This window comes from Sciurus vulgaris, assembly GCF_902686455.1.
Source record: "Sciurus vulgaris genome assembly, chromosome: 3".
In the NCBI taxonomy this organism is placed as follows: Eukaryota; Metazoa; Chordata; class Mammalia; order Rodentia; family Sciuridae; genus Sciurus; species Sciurus vulgaris.
The window spans coordinates 173,763,582-173,780,822 of NC_136463.1; the positions used below are offsets into that span (position 1 = coordinate 173,763,582).

At 36.4% G+C, this 17,241-nt stretch overlaps 1 long non-coding RNA gene across 1 annotated transcript in view; it reads left to right on the plus strand.

Moving 5' to 3' along the window:
* LOC306658330 overlaps positions 1–15,681 on the plus strand; it is a 30,921-nt gene extending 15,240 nt beyond the window's left edge. Inside the window, exons 2-3 of the long non-coding RNA XR_013763028.1 lie at positions 13,183–13,348; positions 13,883–15,681. This is a non-coding gene — a long non-coding RNA (uncharacterized lncRNA). The remainder of the gene's footprint in view (positions 1–13,182; positions 13,349–13,882) is intronic.
* The last annotated feature ends 1,560 nt before the right edge of the window (positions 15,682–17,241 follow it).

Consider the following 17,241-nt stretch of genomic DNA (forward strand, 5'->3'; position numbering starts at 1 on the left):
CAGGGTCTTGCTAAATTGCTGAGGTTAACAGTGAACTTGTGATCCTCCTGCCTCAGCCTCCCAGGCTGCTGGGATTATAGGCATGAGCCACCTCGCAGGGCTCTGTTGACATTTTAGTCTATTTCCTTTTGGTCTTTTTTCTATACTAAAGCTCTGTTGTTACTGTGATCATTTTTCTAAGTCATTAAAACAAGAATATAGCCAGGTGTGGTGACCCATGCCTGTAATTCCAACAACTTGGGAGGCTGAAGCCAGAGAATCATGAGTTCAAAGCCAACCTCAGCAATTTAGTGAGCCCCTAAGCAGCTTAGCAAGACCCTGTCTCAAAATAAAACATAAAAAAAGAGCTGGGGATGTGGCTCAGTGGTTAAGTGCCCTGGGTTCAATACCCAAGATCAAAAAAGAAAAAAAAAAGAATATAGAATATTGTATACTACTTTCAAGAATACTATAGTATTTCCAAGTTTCTATAAAATTTTCGCAAATATAATTTTAATCACAACACAATATTTTATTGTATGAAATCAAATCTACCATTTCTCTCTCGAAATTTAAATTTTTTCTAAATAATTATTGTGCTTATTCTTTGCTAGTGTTTGAGTAAGTCTTCATTCGAGTGTAGGGGTTCTTTTCTATTACCTGTATTTTACTCCTTTAAATATGCTTTGGTGTTTAAATAGTCACCATAAATCTTCTTAATTCATATGAGATTCAGATATTTCCACTTAAGATGCAAAGGAATTTGCTAAAACATGTCAAAGAATCTATAATTCGGTTCTTTTGGACTTGGTCATTGTTGCTAATTGTATTTTGGTTTTGGGACGCTATCCTCCTAGACTATCTGAGAAAAGTGATTCAGTGCTAATATCTGGAATTTTTAACTTACTGGTGCTTTGTTTAAACTTTATGATACTAAAAGTGACGTATGTTTTAAGTCAGACAATACAGAAATGCTTAACAAAACTTAATAACCTGCCTGTACTGCTGCTCAGTCTCTGCAGGATAACTGGCGCTAACAGTTTGCTGCGCAGCCTCCAGAGCTTTCTAAGTGCTCATTTTAAAACACATGGGTTTGCTGGTGGTGTCCGCCTGTACCCAGCAGCTCAGGAGGCTGCAGCAGAAGGAGCTTGAGTTCAAAGCCAGTCTCCGCAACTTAGTGAGACTCTGTATCAAAATAAAAAAATATAAAAGGATCGAGGATGTGACTCAGTGGTTAAGCACCCCTGGATTCAATCTCCAATACCAAAAAAAAAAAAAAAAAAAAAAAGCCTATATCAACATCTACGGAGTTACGGAGTTTTTGAATGGTTATGATACCACATACACTCCTCTACAGTCTTTTTCACTTAGTAATATGTCAAGGTCATCTCCAAAGCCATAATGTACACTTAACATTCTTTTTAATATTCATGTAATGGCACATGGAGTGGGTGTATCATAATTTGTTCAAAGGTAGATTTTTTGCCTTTATAAATAATGTCATAATAAAATTTCTTAAAGATGTACTCCTACTTATAGGTTGTTATTTCTATAAGACACATTCTTCTAAGTAGAATCCTTAAGGCACATAGATATTGTAATTTTGGGCAGCTATTTACAAGTTAATTTTGTAAAAGACTGTGGCAGCAGGTATTTTTGTCAGTTATTTACAATTATCATTTGAGCCCCGCACTCAATAACATTAGCTCCTGGGGCTCTTAATTGATAATCTGAAGTTGAAATATTGTCTTGCTTAATTTATATTGCCATACTACCAGTGGGTTATGAACATTTTCCAGTGTTTCTTGATGATTTGTTCCATGAACAGCCCATTCTTTCCCTGGGTTGTCTGTCTTTTTCTTAAGGACCAATAGGAGCAATCTGTACATATAAAGGGAAATGACACCTGGCCCGTGAGATGATGCAGTTATTTTGCTCCAAAATACCATTTGCTTTTCAATTGCATTTATGACATCTTTCCCCACCTGACTTTTCAAAGTTAGTATAAAATGCTATTGTCTGGGGACTGATTTCAGTTGGAAAGACAATAATACCAACTTCACTGATTCAATTAATTATGCATTACCCTGAGTTGAAATGCCAGCTTGGTTATATATATTAAGCTACCCCACATCTTTGCATTTGTTCCTATCCTCTCTATTTTATTGCATTGCTCTGTTAACATTTCTGCTGTGATATATTAGGGTAGAGTGTTCTATATTGGAGAAAATGAATAATTAAAATAATTGTTACACTGTTGACTATGAATACACCGTTCTTAAATTCTTTCAGTATTATATTAAAATATAAAGTGTTTTAAGCTAATGTACAGTAATGACACCTTATCATAGTGGCTTTGTCATTTTAATATGTAATAAATTTTAATAACTTTTATGTAATAGCTTTGTAATAAACTTTAATATGGAGCCAGGCAAGATGGTTCCCATGTGCTGCATATGTCCACATGCACACACGCACACACACTTTTTCTGAAATTATTGACTTTTCTTAGATTATTGATATTTCATATAAACTTTATGTTCATTTTGATTTAGTTTTAAACATTGAAATTATTATTTTGCAAGAAATTTTGCATCCGTTTAGAAGTGATTTGCATTTTTAACATTAAGACTTCCCACAGTCTAAAAATTGTTCTCTATTACCTGAGGTTTTATTTTATATCCATCAATAAAAAATTTAGTTTTCCAAATAAAGGTCCTATGCCTATCTTGAGTTATAAATTTTTTTTTTCTTTTTCTTATTTTGGTAATTTAGATTGAATCCAGAGGCGCTTTACCACTGAGCTACATTCCCCGCCCTATTTTATCTTTATTTTGAGACAGGGTTTCTCTAAGTTGCCCAAGCTGGCCTCCAACTTGATTGTCCTGTCTCAGCCTCCGAGTTGCTGGAATTACAGGAGTGTACCACTGTGCCTGACTGCTCACTTGCTTTTGGTTTGGCCATTATGAATGGAATATTTTTTCCATTTCTACTTTTAACTTCTTGCTGTTAGAAATAAAATTATCATGACTTTTGTATATTTACTTTTAACTTATTATTGCTGTTAGAAAATAAAATTATTGTGGCTTTTTGTATTTTTATCTTGTACTTAATCACATTAACAGTTTTTATTATTTTTGGAAAATATTTACTAGACTCAGCTTTTCTGAATATGCAATAATATTAAGAAAAAATAAGGTATTTTGGCATCTTCTTCTCAATTGTTTTTTCAGTACTGGGGACTGAATCCAGGGCCTTGCACATCTACGCAAATTCTCTACCAATGAGCTACATCCCAGCCCTTTAAAAATTTTTGTTTTGAGACAGGTTCTTGCTAAGGTGCCCAGGATGGCTTCAAACTTGAAATCCCCCTGCCTCAGCTTCTGAAGAAGCTGGAATTATAAACATGTGCCTCTGTCTCTGCCTCTTTTTTCCCATCACTTTAACTATATTCTTATCTCATTGTGTCAAGTAAAACTGAAAATTATGTTTGTAGGTACAGTTCTTGATCCTAATTTTAATGGAAATTGATTTAGTATGTTATTGTTTAATACATTGGTCATGGGATTCTTACAACGTTCTCAACCATATTTTCTTCTATTTTATGCTGCTAGTGAGTCTTTGTTGAAAATGCTTGAATATTGATAGACATTCTTTTCTCTTTTAAGTGTGTTATTTAATAAACTAATTTGATCAATATCTTAAAGTCAAATACTACTTATGAAATAAGGATATTTAAGCTTTTAGAAATCATAATTTTCATTTCAATGAAATGAAAGGTTTTAAGGTTATTCTTTTTTTTTTTTTTTTTTCTGCTGTACTGGGGATTGAACCCAGGGCCTTGTGCTTGCAAGGCAAGCACTCTATGAACTGAACTATATCCCCAGCCCTTAAAATCACGTCTTATAAAAGGTCATACACTAGAGAGAAATTAAAAGGTACAATACTTATAAAGTAAGTTGTTTAAATAGACTTTGAGTCTCTCTTCTATTTGTGTTCTATATGTAATAGAAAAAAGTTCATATTTTGTTTTCTACTTGCGAAAACAGTACCTAGGTCAAAGTCATGAAGCTTATTAATTTGCCCTGAAATCTACATTGAAACTTGTAGAATCAAAAAAGACTAAGTGTATCCAGAAGGAGAAGTTTCCCTTTTTACTCAACACACGGGGAAGAGGAATAATAAACAGGCTGATGAGAAGGGCGGATAGAACTAATAAGAAAGTTGCTTTTACTTGAAAATGAAACATTACAATGGCTGTCAGTTTTGAATTTTCATATTTCATCAAAAGTCTAGCCCTTTATTAACAAGTATTCAGTCAAATTCAGGCAATTTTCATCTTTCCAGCACATTCACCTCTGTTCACATGTCATTGACTCATAGAAAGCAGATGCCACATATGTGCAATAATACAGCACCGATGTATGAGTAACGGTCCTGCCCTCTCTTTGTACTTCGCTGTCTATTGCTGGTCATGGATCAACCCTGCTGTGATGGAAATATTTTCTGTATCATATTTATTTTGCAATGTGAAAAGGAAAAAGTATGTCCAGGAAATTATACTGAAAATATAACACACAGTCTAAGATATTATTAACCTCAAGTATAAAAATATGATGAAGGTGTGTCTTGGCTTCCCCTTCCTGCTTCTTATGCACAAGTCAAAATCTGAGCTGCATTCAGTAACTGAGTAGTGTGGCAGCTGAGTAACATGGTTAGAAAAGATAAATTTGTAAAGATTAGGCAACATCTGATTTTTCACTTCTTGAAGTAGGCTTCAAGAAAGAGCTTGGGCAGAGATGGTGGAACAGACCGTCTTGGTGAGGTTTTGGAACTTCCAGAAGAGCTGGACACTGAGTCTTGCTCAAGCTACTGAGGAATGCCTGAATTTCCATGGGTAGAACTTCATTTCCTTTGCATAGTTTCTCACCATTTTAAGGTTACAGTACCACGCTGAGATGCTAAGGGAAGTAATGGTATGCATCCCAGGAAAAAGCACATAAGCATCAACCCACTATATTTCACACCATTTGCAAGAAAGGAAATTCATTTTCCTACTTAAATAGCATATAAAACAATCTTTATGCCTTGCTTCACTCCCATCTTTTAAAGTAGAAATTAAGTCCATTCTTCAATTATTAAGAATACAACTAGCAATAAATGTTGGCAAGGATGTAGGGGTAAAGATATATTCATACATTGCTGGTGAGACTGCAAATTGGTGCAACAACTCTGGAAAGCAGCATGGAGATTCCTCAGTAACTTGGAATGGTACCACCATTTGACCCAGTTATCCCACTCCTCGGCATATACCTAAAGGACTTAAGTCAGCATACTATAGTGATGTGGCCACATCAATGTTTATAGCAGCTTAATTCAAAATAGCCACACGATGGGATCAACCTAGGTGTCCTTCAATAGACGAATGGATAAATAAAATGTGGTAAATATACACAATGGAATATTATTCAGTCTTAAAGGAGAATGAAATTATGGCATTTGCTGATAAATGGATGGAACTGGAGACTATCATACTAAGTGAAATAAGCCAGTACCAAAGCACCAAAGCCTGAATGTTCTTTCTGATATGTGGACAGTAGCGGGTGGAGGAGGGAGAAGGTGAGGTTCACCAAATTGGACAGGGTGAGTAGGGGGAAGGAAGGAGGGATAGGAATGGGAAAGATGGTAGAATGAATTGGATATAACTTTCCTATGTTCACATATGATTACATGACCCCTGTAACTCCATATCATTTCCATTTTCCAAAAATGGAAAGTTACACTCCATGTATATATGATATGTCAAAATGCAGTCTACTGCATGAATAACTAAAAATAACAAATAAAAAAACTTTAAAAAGAAATTAGTGGCCATTCTTGAAAAATATGCAAAATTCTTGCCTAACTCTTCAAAAAATATACCAAACTGTAAATACAAAGGAATAAAAGGCACACTCTAATCTGCTCAAAGTGAATTTAACAGAAAGCTGCTATTGCTTAGCTTGACTGAGAGGATGGAATTGTGGAATGCTGTTTGATCAAATAAACACAAATGTCATCTTTGATGGTCAATGGATGTCATCTTTGTTTTGACTGACATGTGATGTTCACTCTCCTCTGCAAACAGTTCACAAAATAGTCATGGAATCAAAGCTCCCATAGCACACTTTGTGAGACAAGGACAAACTTGAGTCTGCCCAGATTTCTCCAAGACTCTTTTGGGTGAAGCCAAGTAGCATCGATTCCTTTGTGAGGTCATTTTTGGCAGAGTCTGCAGACTTGATGTCAGCAAGATTAGGATCATGAACACACATTTAATTTCAAGATCACTGGAGCAGAAATAGCCATCAAAAGAATTCTGCAAGGTTCCAAGTGTCCACAGATTTTTACTTGTAAAACTTTTGGAAAAAAAAATTTACTCTCCATTTCAGCATAAAGAAACATTTTTTTTCTTTTAGCTTTGAAAAGTTAATATGACTCCCTTCCCTTCCCTTTTCAGAGAGGCAGTTTGGACAGAAGGGTTCATAGTGGCTCTGAAGCCTTTCTAATAGCATGTAAGGGTTTGAACAGAATCACTTCATTCAGTTGATCAAAAGTATCCAACAAATAAATAAATCAGTGGAAAAACTCATCCACATCCCAGTCCTAAGCAATGTCCCTTGTTCTTCCCTGTTTTCTTGGGGTGTGGGTATGTGTCTGAAGATCATTCAAATGCTCAAGACTTGTCTTCTAAAAGGCCAACACACTTTTATCTATAAGAAAGTACTTTATCTTCTACTGCCCTCTCTTAATTGAAAGAAAAAACGTCTTGAAATAATGGCGATTTGAGATCCTGAGTCTGATTATGTCAATGTTGTTCATGGAAATGAGTGTGACTCATTGCAGAAAAGTTGGCAGCTGTCTTTGTCATTAATGTTTGCTCATCAAAAGCTACAAAACACATATATTGTTTCTCCAAAGCTGCAAGTGTAGATGTTTGTCAAGCATCACAGGCTCCAACTCAACAAGTAGTATCGATTTCTTTTCTAGAGGAAGGTCTATTCTGGGAATTCCACTCTGAAGTTATCAATGGTCTTGTGTGTCCAAAAGGGTGTCACAAAGTCAGGAGTCTTTGATGGTGTCAGTACAACACAAGAAATCAAAGCCCCAAATGTACTAACATGTCATACTAACATTGATATATCAATGACAATGACATATCAATGACAATCCCTCTGTAATCTTTAAAACAATATCAAAAGAATTGACTGCAACTCTAGAATGGTGGTATCCATCCATTAAGGGAAACACTTCAATTTTCTTCCTCTGCTTTAAGGCACAAGCCAGCTTGACCATTTCCAGAGTATATGACTTCATAAGATCTCTGCAATTATATGTGGGCAACTTTCTTTCTAATTCAGCTTGTGGTAAGTAAACTTGGAGAGAGATTTTGTGCCAGAGGAAATACTTTTTTGCGTGCACTTTACCACTGAGTCACATTCACTGCCCTTTTTATATTTTAAACTTTGAGAAAGTATATTGCTATGTTGTTTAGGGCCTCCCTAAGTTGCTGAGGCTGGCCTCCAACTTGTGATCCTTTTGCCTCGGCCTCCTGAGTAGCTGGGATCACATGCGGGCACTACTGAGCCTGGCCACAAATACAAATTTTGACAGTTTAAGTCCTTATTGAATTATCATTCCATTTTCTCCAAAATGTATTTTGTTTTTTAATGTAGGATCCTATAAAATTTCACACATTGGTGTTGATATTTTTGAAGAGGTTGGGAACATTGTCCTGTAGGATATCCCACATTTTGCATTTTTCTAATTGTTTCAGTGGGAGTCTTGTTTAACCTCTTTTCTCCCTGGAATATCCTATAAACTTGAAATATGTGCAATTGATTTAATAAGATTCAAGTTAAACCTTTTGTATAAAAACAGGTGATGCTGTGAACTTGCTGGATGACAGCAAGAAGCTCTTCAGGTCAGTTGGTACTACTGTCACTGATATTAAATTTGGTCAATTGGTTACCATGGTGGAAGCCAGACCTTTCTTTGGTAAAGATCTCTTTTTTCATGTTCAATTTACGATTAATCTGTGGGGTATCCATCCGTCAAGATTAATACTTTGGTACCATGCAAACATCCCAACAACTTTTGTTAACCTCTTGCCATGTAATTACCATGTAATTTAAAGTGTACAGTTTGGTGAATTTTGAAAGGTGCATCGACCTGCAAAATCATCACGCGATGAAGGCCAGGACCACATTCACGACTCACCTTCAAAACATTTCCTCTTAGCTTTTCTCCCTTCACTCATCCCAAGGCAATCACAGATCTGTTTCTGTCACTGTAGATAAGTTCAGGATTTCTAGGATTTTATATAAATGACCCACAGTATATACTTTTAAAAAAATGTTTGGTCTAGTCTCTTTTACTTAGTATAATTATTCTGAGATATATCCAATTTGTTGAGTATATCTATAGTTTCTTCCATTTTATTGCTGAAAAAATTCCATTGTTTGGATATTATAATAGTTCTTTATCCATTCACATGTTGAATGTTGGAACAGTTTTTGATTGGGGTTGTTAAACTATAGCTGCTGTGAATATTTAGGTACATGTTTTTGTATGGCTATGTGATTTCATTTCTCCTGGGCAAATATCTAACTGGATTGCATATGGAATACACGATTTTTTGTGCAGTACTGAGGATTGAACCTAGGGCTTCATGTATGCTAGGCAATTGTTCTACCATTGAGCTACATCCCCAATCCTGACCAAATTTTAAGAAAGTACCAAACTAATGTGCAAAGGGGTTTTGCCATTTTACATCTTCCCAGTCAAAATAATCCCATTTCTGCCACATCTTTGTTGACACTAGTTGTGGCCAACCTTTTTATATTTTTGCCATTCTAATATGAATGCAAGTAGAATCTTTGCAATTTTAATTTGCATCTTTCTAATGACTAATGATATTGAGTATCTTTTCTTGTAGTTATTTGCTATCCATGTATCTTGTGTTGTAAATTGTCTATTCAAGTTTTGCCCCTGCCTTTTTTTTTTTTTTTTTTTTTTTTAATTTGGTGCTGGGATCAAGTACAGGGTCTCATACAAGCTGAGGGGAAGGTGCTTTTTTTCTTATTATTGAGCTTTGAGAGTTCTTTATACATTCTGGGCATAGGATCTTTGTCACAAGTGTGAGTCATAGATATCTTTTTCCAGTGTGTGACTTGACTTAATTTTTTTCAAGATGTCCTTCAGCAAGCAAAAGCTCTTAATTTTTGTCATATGCAATTTATAATTTTTAATTTAATTGATCATGCTTTTTCTATTGGATCTTTGCCTTATCCAAGGTCATGAAGTTTTTCTCTTGCTCTTCACTAGTAGTTTCACAGTTTTGTGTTTTACATTCTAATCTGTGATCCATTTGAGTTAATTTGGGGATGTAATTACAGGTATGCATCATGACTCATTTTTGTACCTATGTTTATCAAATAGTAATAGCTTCATCTATTGAAAAGATGATTCTTTTTCAACTAAATTGTTTTTGCATCTTCATTGAAAAATTGGACCTTATGTGTGAAGGTCTATTTCTGAACCCTCTGTTCTGTTGATTTGTTCATTTATTTTTATATCAATGTCTCAACCTCAATTACTACAGCTTTAAAAAAATGACGAAGTTAGTGTAACTCATTGTTTTTGTTCAAAGTTGTTTTTTATATTTTATATCCTTTGCTTTTCCATATGAATCTTGGAGCAAATTTCTACAAAACAGCTTGCTGGGATTTTAACTGAGATAACATTGAGTTTCTACATAAATTTTGGGAGAATCAACATTTTAACAATATTGTGTCTTCAGATCTAGGAAGGTAGTACAGTCACCCTGTAGTATTGTCAGGGGATTGGATCCAAGACCCCTGAGTACCAATACCCATGATCACTCAAGTCCCTTATATAAAATATCATGGTATTTGCATATAACTGACACATACCCTCCTTTATATATTAAAACATCTCAACCACTTATAATATCTAATAAAATATAAATTATGTATAAATAGTTGGTATACTGTATTGTTTGGGGGAATAATGTCAAGAGGAAAGTCTGTACGTGTTCAGTCAGTACAGATGTAACGATGTTCTTTCTTTCCAAGTATTTTTGATCTGTGATTGGTTGAAATCATGGTTGTGGAATTTGCAGATACGGTTGAAATATTATCTCCTTCAGTTTATTTAGCTCCTCTTTAATTTATCTCAGCAATGTTTTATAGTCTTCAGTGTACAGGTCTCACACAGTTTTATTATATGTATCCCTGAGTATTTAATATTTTTGATGCTTCTACAATTGGTAATTTTTTAAATTTTAATTTCTCATAGTTTCAAATATACAAGTCAGATAATTTTTTATGTAAACAAGCCTGTTTAACTCACTTGATAGTTTTAATTGCTTTCCTGGAGATTTGGGGTTTTGGGGGGGACACTAGGGATTGAACCCAGGCATGTTTTATCACCAGTCATTTTTATTTATTTCTTTTTTGTTTGTTTACTTATTTATTTAAATTTTGAGACAGGTGTCACTAAGTCGCTAGAGCTAAGCTCGAACTTGTGATCTTCCTGCCTCAGTCTCCCAAGTAACTGGGATCATAGGTGTGTACCACCTTGCCCAGCTAACTTACTGTAGATTGTTTAGATTCTCTATGGAAATGATCAAATATAACCCTATGATAACAGTTTTATGTTTTCCTTTTCCTTTTCCTTGCCTACTGCACTGGATATAACCTCGAGTACAATACCAAATGGAAGCAGTAAAATTCTAATCAGGGTAATGCTAGTAATAGAATGTGTTGTATTTCCTCCTCCAATTTTCTGGAAGACTGTGTAAAATTGGTGTTATTTCACAAATAAAGACACCCTCAACCCAGAATTTCCTTTGTTGGAAGCTTTTGTTTTGTTTTGTTTTCAACTGTAAAACTCAAATCCCTCTCACCATGTTAGGTTTCTCTCCTGGGTCTTGGGTAGTTTTCTCACATGCATGTCTTGATCAGTACTCAGTTGAATAGTGGAGCGAGATTCCTTTCCTGAGCTTTCTTTGAGGTGCTCTCTTCTTTTCTGACCTGCAAACTCTGGGTATCTTGGCTTCCTGGGACTACCAGTTCCGTCTCCTCAACCTGGGGAGACCTCTGAGCTCTGCCTGAACTCACCTTCAGCCTAGAATCTAAGTCCAAGCAATAAGCTGGGGCATGCAGAGGGCTCACCTCATTTATTTCTACCTCTCAGGGATCAATGTCCTTTTTTGCCTGGTGTTCAAAGTCTCGAATGTTATTGTTGCCAGTATTTTGTCTGTTGTTTTAGGTGTGCCTGGTGGAAGGGTTTATCATTCGCCTGTTACTCCACCCTTAACAAAAGCAGAAGTCCCAATAACTTTCTACCTAATGTCTTCATCATCCATTAGGGATTGTGGCATTAATCAATTATTTCATTGGGATTTAATGATTATTTTTAAGATTTACTTTTGTTTTTATTAGGTAAGATCCATCTATAAAGAAGAATTTTTCTGCATCAACTGGAGATGAGTTTCCTTTCTTTTACAAGGGCAGAATTAATGTTTAACTTTTCCCCTCCTTTCCAAATGAGAAGTTGTAACAGTTGACTCCATTAAGCAAATGAGTTTCTTCTTCTTTTCTGTTTTTATTTAATTTTGAGTCTCATTGTGGACTGTGAATTTTTATTTATTTATTATGTTGCAATCGATTTATAGTTATTGTTCCTTCCAGTGCTCAAACTGTACCATATTAGCCAATAAGAAGGCCTTCATTCTAACTTTCAAGTCTATTTGAAACATCCCCATTAGACTTCAAGTATCATCATTTTGGGTAAACAGCTACTTTAAAGCTTATCATGTATTTTCCATGCTCCAGACTTAAACTGTCCATTTGTTCAAGCAGCCCTGATTCCCTTTAGTAGAAAATGAAGGTCTGTGCACTGGAGGTATTCCACACTGAGTTTTCTATGGGGAAAACTACTTTGGATATTATGGCCTAGCAACGACATTAATAGTACTTTCTTATGCACTATAGTATTCACAGCAATCACATTTTACAAAAATAAAATATGAGTGACTTTGGTATACACCCAAAGAAATTAAATCAGTATACTATAGAGATATCTGCATATCCATGTTTATTAGGGCATAATTAACTCTAGCCAAGTTATGGAATTAGCCTAGGTGTCCATCCACAGATGGGTGGATAAAGAAAATATTGAAGTATTGTTCAATGCTTCGATAATGAAAAAATGAACAAAACAGCAAAGGAACAAAAACAATGAAGTATTATTCGACCATAAAATAGAATGAAATCATATTATTTGTAGGAAAAGGAGTGGAACTGGACATCATAGCAAAATAAGTCAGAGTCACAAAGACAAGTATTGCATGTTTTCCCTCATATATGAAATCTAGAGGGGAAAAAATAACATGAAAGTAGCAGGGAGACTGTTAGAGAAGACAAAGGACATGGGTAGAGGGGGAGGGGAGGGTAATGGGATGGATATGATTGAAGTATGTTGTTTGCACATATGGTTATGCCACAATGAAACCCATTATTCTGTATAATTAAAACACACTAATTAGAAAAAAGACTCTATCTAAGCCTGCCGCAGGAGGCGATTCTTTGGCCTTGAAAAATCATTTTGTGAGAAAGTCGCATAGCAAGGAGTGGCGGGGAATCTCTAGAAGCTGTGAACATTCCTGGCTGGCAACCAACAAGGAGCCCAGTGTCATAGTTTGGATACGAGGTGTCCTCCAAAGCTCCTGTTAACGTCGGAACATTTAGAGATGAAATGATTACATTATGATAGCAGTAACCCAATGGTCCATCCTAGTTTGAATGAATGGACTGGGCGGTAAGTGTAGGCAGGCGGGATGTGGCTGCAGGAGGTGGGTCGTTGGGCCATGCCCTGAACGGGTTTGTCTGCCTGTGGCCCCTTCTGCCCTTTGTGTCTCTCTCTCTCTCCCTCTCTCTCTCTCTCTCTTTCTCTCTCTTCCCTGTCTGCCAAGAGGGGAGCAGCTTCCCTCTGCCGTTCTCTTCCACCATATGATGTTCTGCCTCATCTTGGGCCCAGAGCAATGGACTTGGCTGATTGTGGACCAAACCTCGGGAACCCTGAGCCAAAGTGAACCTTTCTTCCTCTAAGTTGGTGTTGTTGGGTATTTTGTCACAGTGGGGAAAAGCTGACTGACATTCCAGGACCTCAGTCCTGCAGTGGCTAGAGACGAATCCTGCCCACACCCAGGGAGACTGGAAGAGGACCCGGAGCCCCTGTGGTGCCGACGGCTCTCGGTGCCACCTTGATTCCAGCCGGGGCAGCCCTGAAGGAAAGGACTCAGGTGTGTCGGACCTGGACTCCTGTTCTGCAGAGACTGTGTCATAATAAAGGTTTGCTATTTTTAAACTGCTCAAAAATTTTGGGATGAAATGATACTTTAGTAGTATACTTATATGCTTTTTTTCATTATGAATTTTAAAATCAAAGAAAAAAACTTGGAGATGAACAGAGAACCTTTTAAAACTTCTCTGGGGCCCCTTGAGAAGCACCTGGGTTTCTTCCTGTTAGGAATGCATTTTAAGTTAGGGCACTTCTTGCCTGGCTGCACCTTTTACCTAGGAAAATTTTTAAAAAAACACTCATACCAAGGTCCTACCTCAAGACAAATTAAATCATAATTTTTAAGGATATATATCAGCATCATTGTTTTCACTTTAAATTTTGTTTTCTTCAAATTTTCCCAGTTGATCTTAATGTGCTGATTATACATGAGGCTCTCTCTTAGAATCTTGGTGACATTTAAAAATGTAAGCACTTTTGAAAATAATAAGATCTGAATATGTAACTGTTTCTTTTTATGCCTCATTGATTCTAGAGAGAAGAGAAATATCCAGGTCTATGTGGTGTCTGGACAATTGCTGGGAAGAGCAGAAGAAAAGAAAAGGATAGGCAAGTGTTCAAGATAAACGGCTTTTTTGCTTAGGTCAAGGCCAATGATCAAGGCCTCTAAGTTGTTTACTAAAGAAGCAATTAAACTTCATCAATAAATATTTATGAGTTATTGACAGTTCGGCAGAGCTATTTCACCATGGGATAATTCAGCATCGATGTCCCTTATTTGTATCATTATGTCCCTAAATCGGCCAACTACCACCACTGCTGTTTCAGAATTACTTAGTGAGAATTTAAGGCAATTGTCACACTGTCCTTTTATTCTGTCACACAAAATAATTTTCCAAATTAATCATATCACTAAGGCTCTCTCTCGAGCTAAAGGGTCTGAAATCTGAAACCCGGGAACTGCTGGTGTGGTGAGAAATAGTTTTCTCACTTAGCTTGTCAAATTTCCAAATGCTCTTCTGTTCTCTAAGCAAAGTTGCATCTAAATCTCTGTTTCAGAATGCCATTATCATCAGTTGATTATATTGTGTCTCTGAGCCAGTTGACTAAGGAAGGCATTCTAGAAGGCTCTGCCCTCTCAGTCTGTCTGGGCTTCTAAAACAAAATATAGACGAGGTGGCTTATAAACAACAGAAATTTATTTCTCACAGTTCTGGAGGATGGGACGTTCCAGATTAAGGCACCAGCTGATACAGTGCTCAGTTTTGAGCCTCTTGTTGTGTTTTTTCATGGTGAAGGGGGCTCTTTACTCCCTAACAAAGGCACAAATTGTATGCGTGGGGGCCCCATCCTCATGACCTAACACCTCCCCATCTGTAAGGCCATTAGACTTCAGCATGTGAGTTTTATAGAGACACAGCATTCAATCCATACTCTCCACCTAGTTTTCTAATATGTACTTTTTAAATAGGCAAAAAAGTCTCTACAACCTCACCTGGACTAAATGTTTACTTAATGATGTTACATGAATCTCAAAATAGAAAGAGTATTTTCATACATAACTGCAAAGCGTAATCACATATAATACAGCTAATGATAATTCCTAATTCCATCTAACACTAAGGCCATAATCAAATTTCCCCTCTTTACTTAAAAAAAAAAAAAGAAATATTGGTTTATACATATCAAGATCCAAACAAGTTCCACTCATTGTATTTGGCTACTAATAATCTTATCCCTGCCTTAACCTTTAATCTGAAATATTCTCTTCTTTCTTCTGTTTCTGGTTCATTGACTTCTTGAAGACACCTACTCAAATGTCCTGTAAAATGGCCCACATGATGGATTTTGCTGAAAACGTGTTTCTAAAAAGAAAAACATGAATCTAACCTAGGTGTACTTCAACAAATGAATGGATAAAGGAAATGTGGTATTTATACACAATGGAGTATTACTCAGCCATAAAGAAGAATGACTGTATGACATTTGCTGGTAAATGGATGGGTGTGGAGACTATCATGCTAAGTGAAATATGCCAATCCAGAAAAACCAAAGGTCAAATGTGTTCACTGATATGTAGATGCTAACCCACAATAGTGGGGGATGGGGAAGAGCAAAAGTTGAATGGATTAGACATGTGGGCATGAAGGGAAAGGAAGGGGAAATAGAAAGATAGTGGAATGAATCTGACATAAGTTTCCTATGTACATATATGAATACACCACTGTGAGTCCCACCATCATGTACATCCACTAGAGTGGGGTTGTGATTAGAATAAGATATAGTCCATGCTTGTATAATTATATCAAAGTGGATTCTACTGTCATGTATAACTAAAAAGGACCAATAAAAATAAATAAAAGAAAAACAAGTCAAACATTGCAGTTGTGATTCTCTAAAACTGTCCTGCTTAAATATCTCCAAAACATGAAACCCCCATCAGTGATAACTATGAACAAGTGATTATTTTTCAAAGACATTGCTTTAGTGAACAGCTAAGTAATTGGATAGAATAAGTTTCATTTCCTTTCCTGAACAAGTAAGTGTTATTTGGAATGAAATATTCATGGAGTATTTGACTTTTTGAAGAACATTTAAAATAGTACTTTTAAAGAATGTAACTAAGAAAAATATTATTTATACTTTGTATGAATCCCAATGCGTTCTTTATCAGTTGGAAACTGTAGCAAAGTCAGCAAAAATAGAAGAAGTCTTCACTTCTATTATGTTCATGCAACCCCCAACACTACCAGTAATAATAAGTTTTAAAGAAGTCCTTGAAAATTGAGAAGATAGGTGTTTTGGCTCTTTGTCTATTTGTGGATTTCCAGGAAAAAAAAAAAAAAAAAGAGTACAAGATGTGCCATTAAATTTGAATTTTGGATAAACAATGAATAATTTTTAGCCCCACTATATTCCCCAATATTGCATGGGGCATACTTCTGCTAAAAAATGACTTGTTTTTTAATCCAAAATTTATCTAGGAATGTTGAATTTTTACTTTCTCAATCTCACAATCTATGGACAAAATTTCTGCTCTGGTGGGGTGGGGAAGTCCTGGCGGGGTAGAACGCTGGGGTGGGACACTGTGGGAGAAGCCTGTCCCCCTCCTGGCCCCTTTTCTGAGGTAGCCGCCTGTGTCTGTGGGCTCTGCAGCTGGCTGCTCAGGGAGCCTGGGTTCCTGATTTGCCCATAAGCTCCTATGAATGAAATGTTGAAGGGATCAGCCAAACTCAAGCGGAATATGACAATATTTCTGCTGCACACTCTCTTTCTGAGAAACACCAGTCAGAGACCAGAATTCCAAGAGATCCTACATTGAAAATGGCATCAGGATCTTGCAGCAATTTCCTCAGTTTCTCTTTGTAAACATAAGACTGGACAGAATTCAAAACAAAAGGCAGGAGACTGAGAAGAAAATAAGAGGGGTAAATTACTTCCAAAGATCCTGACCTAAAATGTCCTATCAGTGGTCTCTAAAACTTGTCTCTGAAATTCTAACAACTCAGAGAGAGAAAAAAATACAGTGGGCTAAAGAAATTCTGTAGCTAGACTAACAGAAGAAAGCCTCTTCATTCACAAAGAAACAAATGGTTTTACCAGTGCTTGGTTCTGGATGAAATTTGTCCAGGGGAACAAAGACATTCAGGACATAAAGGAAAGGTTCAGAAGCGACTCCTTCTTCAAACAAACAAAAGCCAAATTCCCTTGTGTAGAAACTTGAGAACCTGCACTGCCTGTAGGTACTGGACTCTTGGAAAGGCAGTTAAATATCATTTATATCTCATGTGTCCTTAACGGAAACTTGGCATGCAGTTTCGTCCAAACATGGCTGAAAGCCCTTTGCTCCAGCCTTGCTGGCTGCCTTACTCCAGCTGTGGGGCAGGGTGGCAG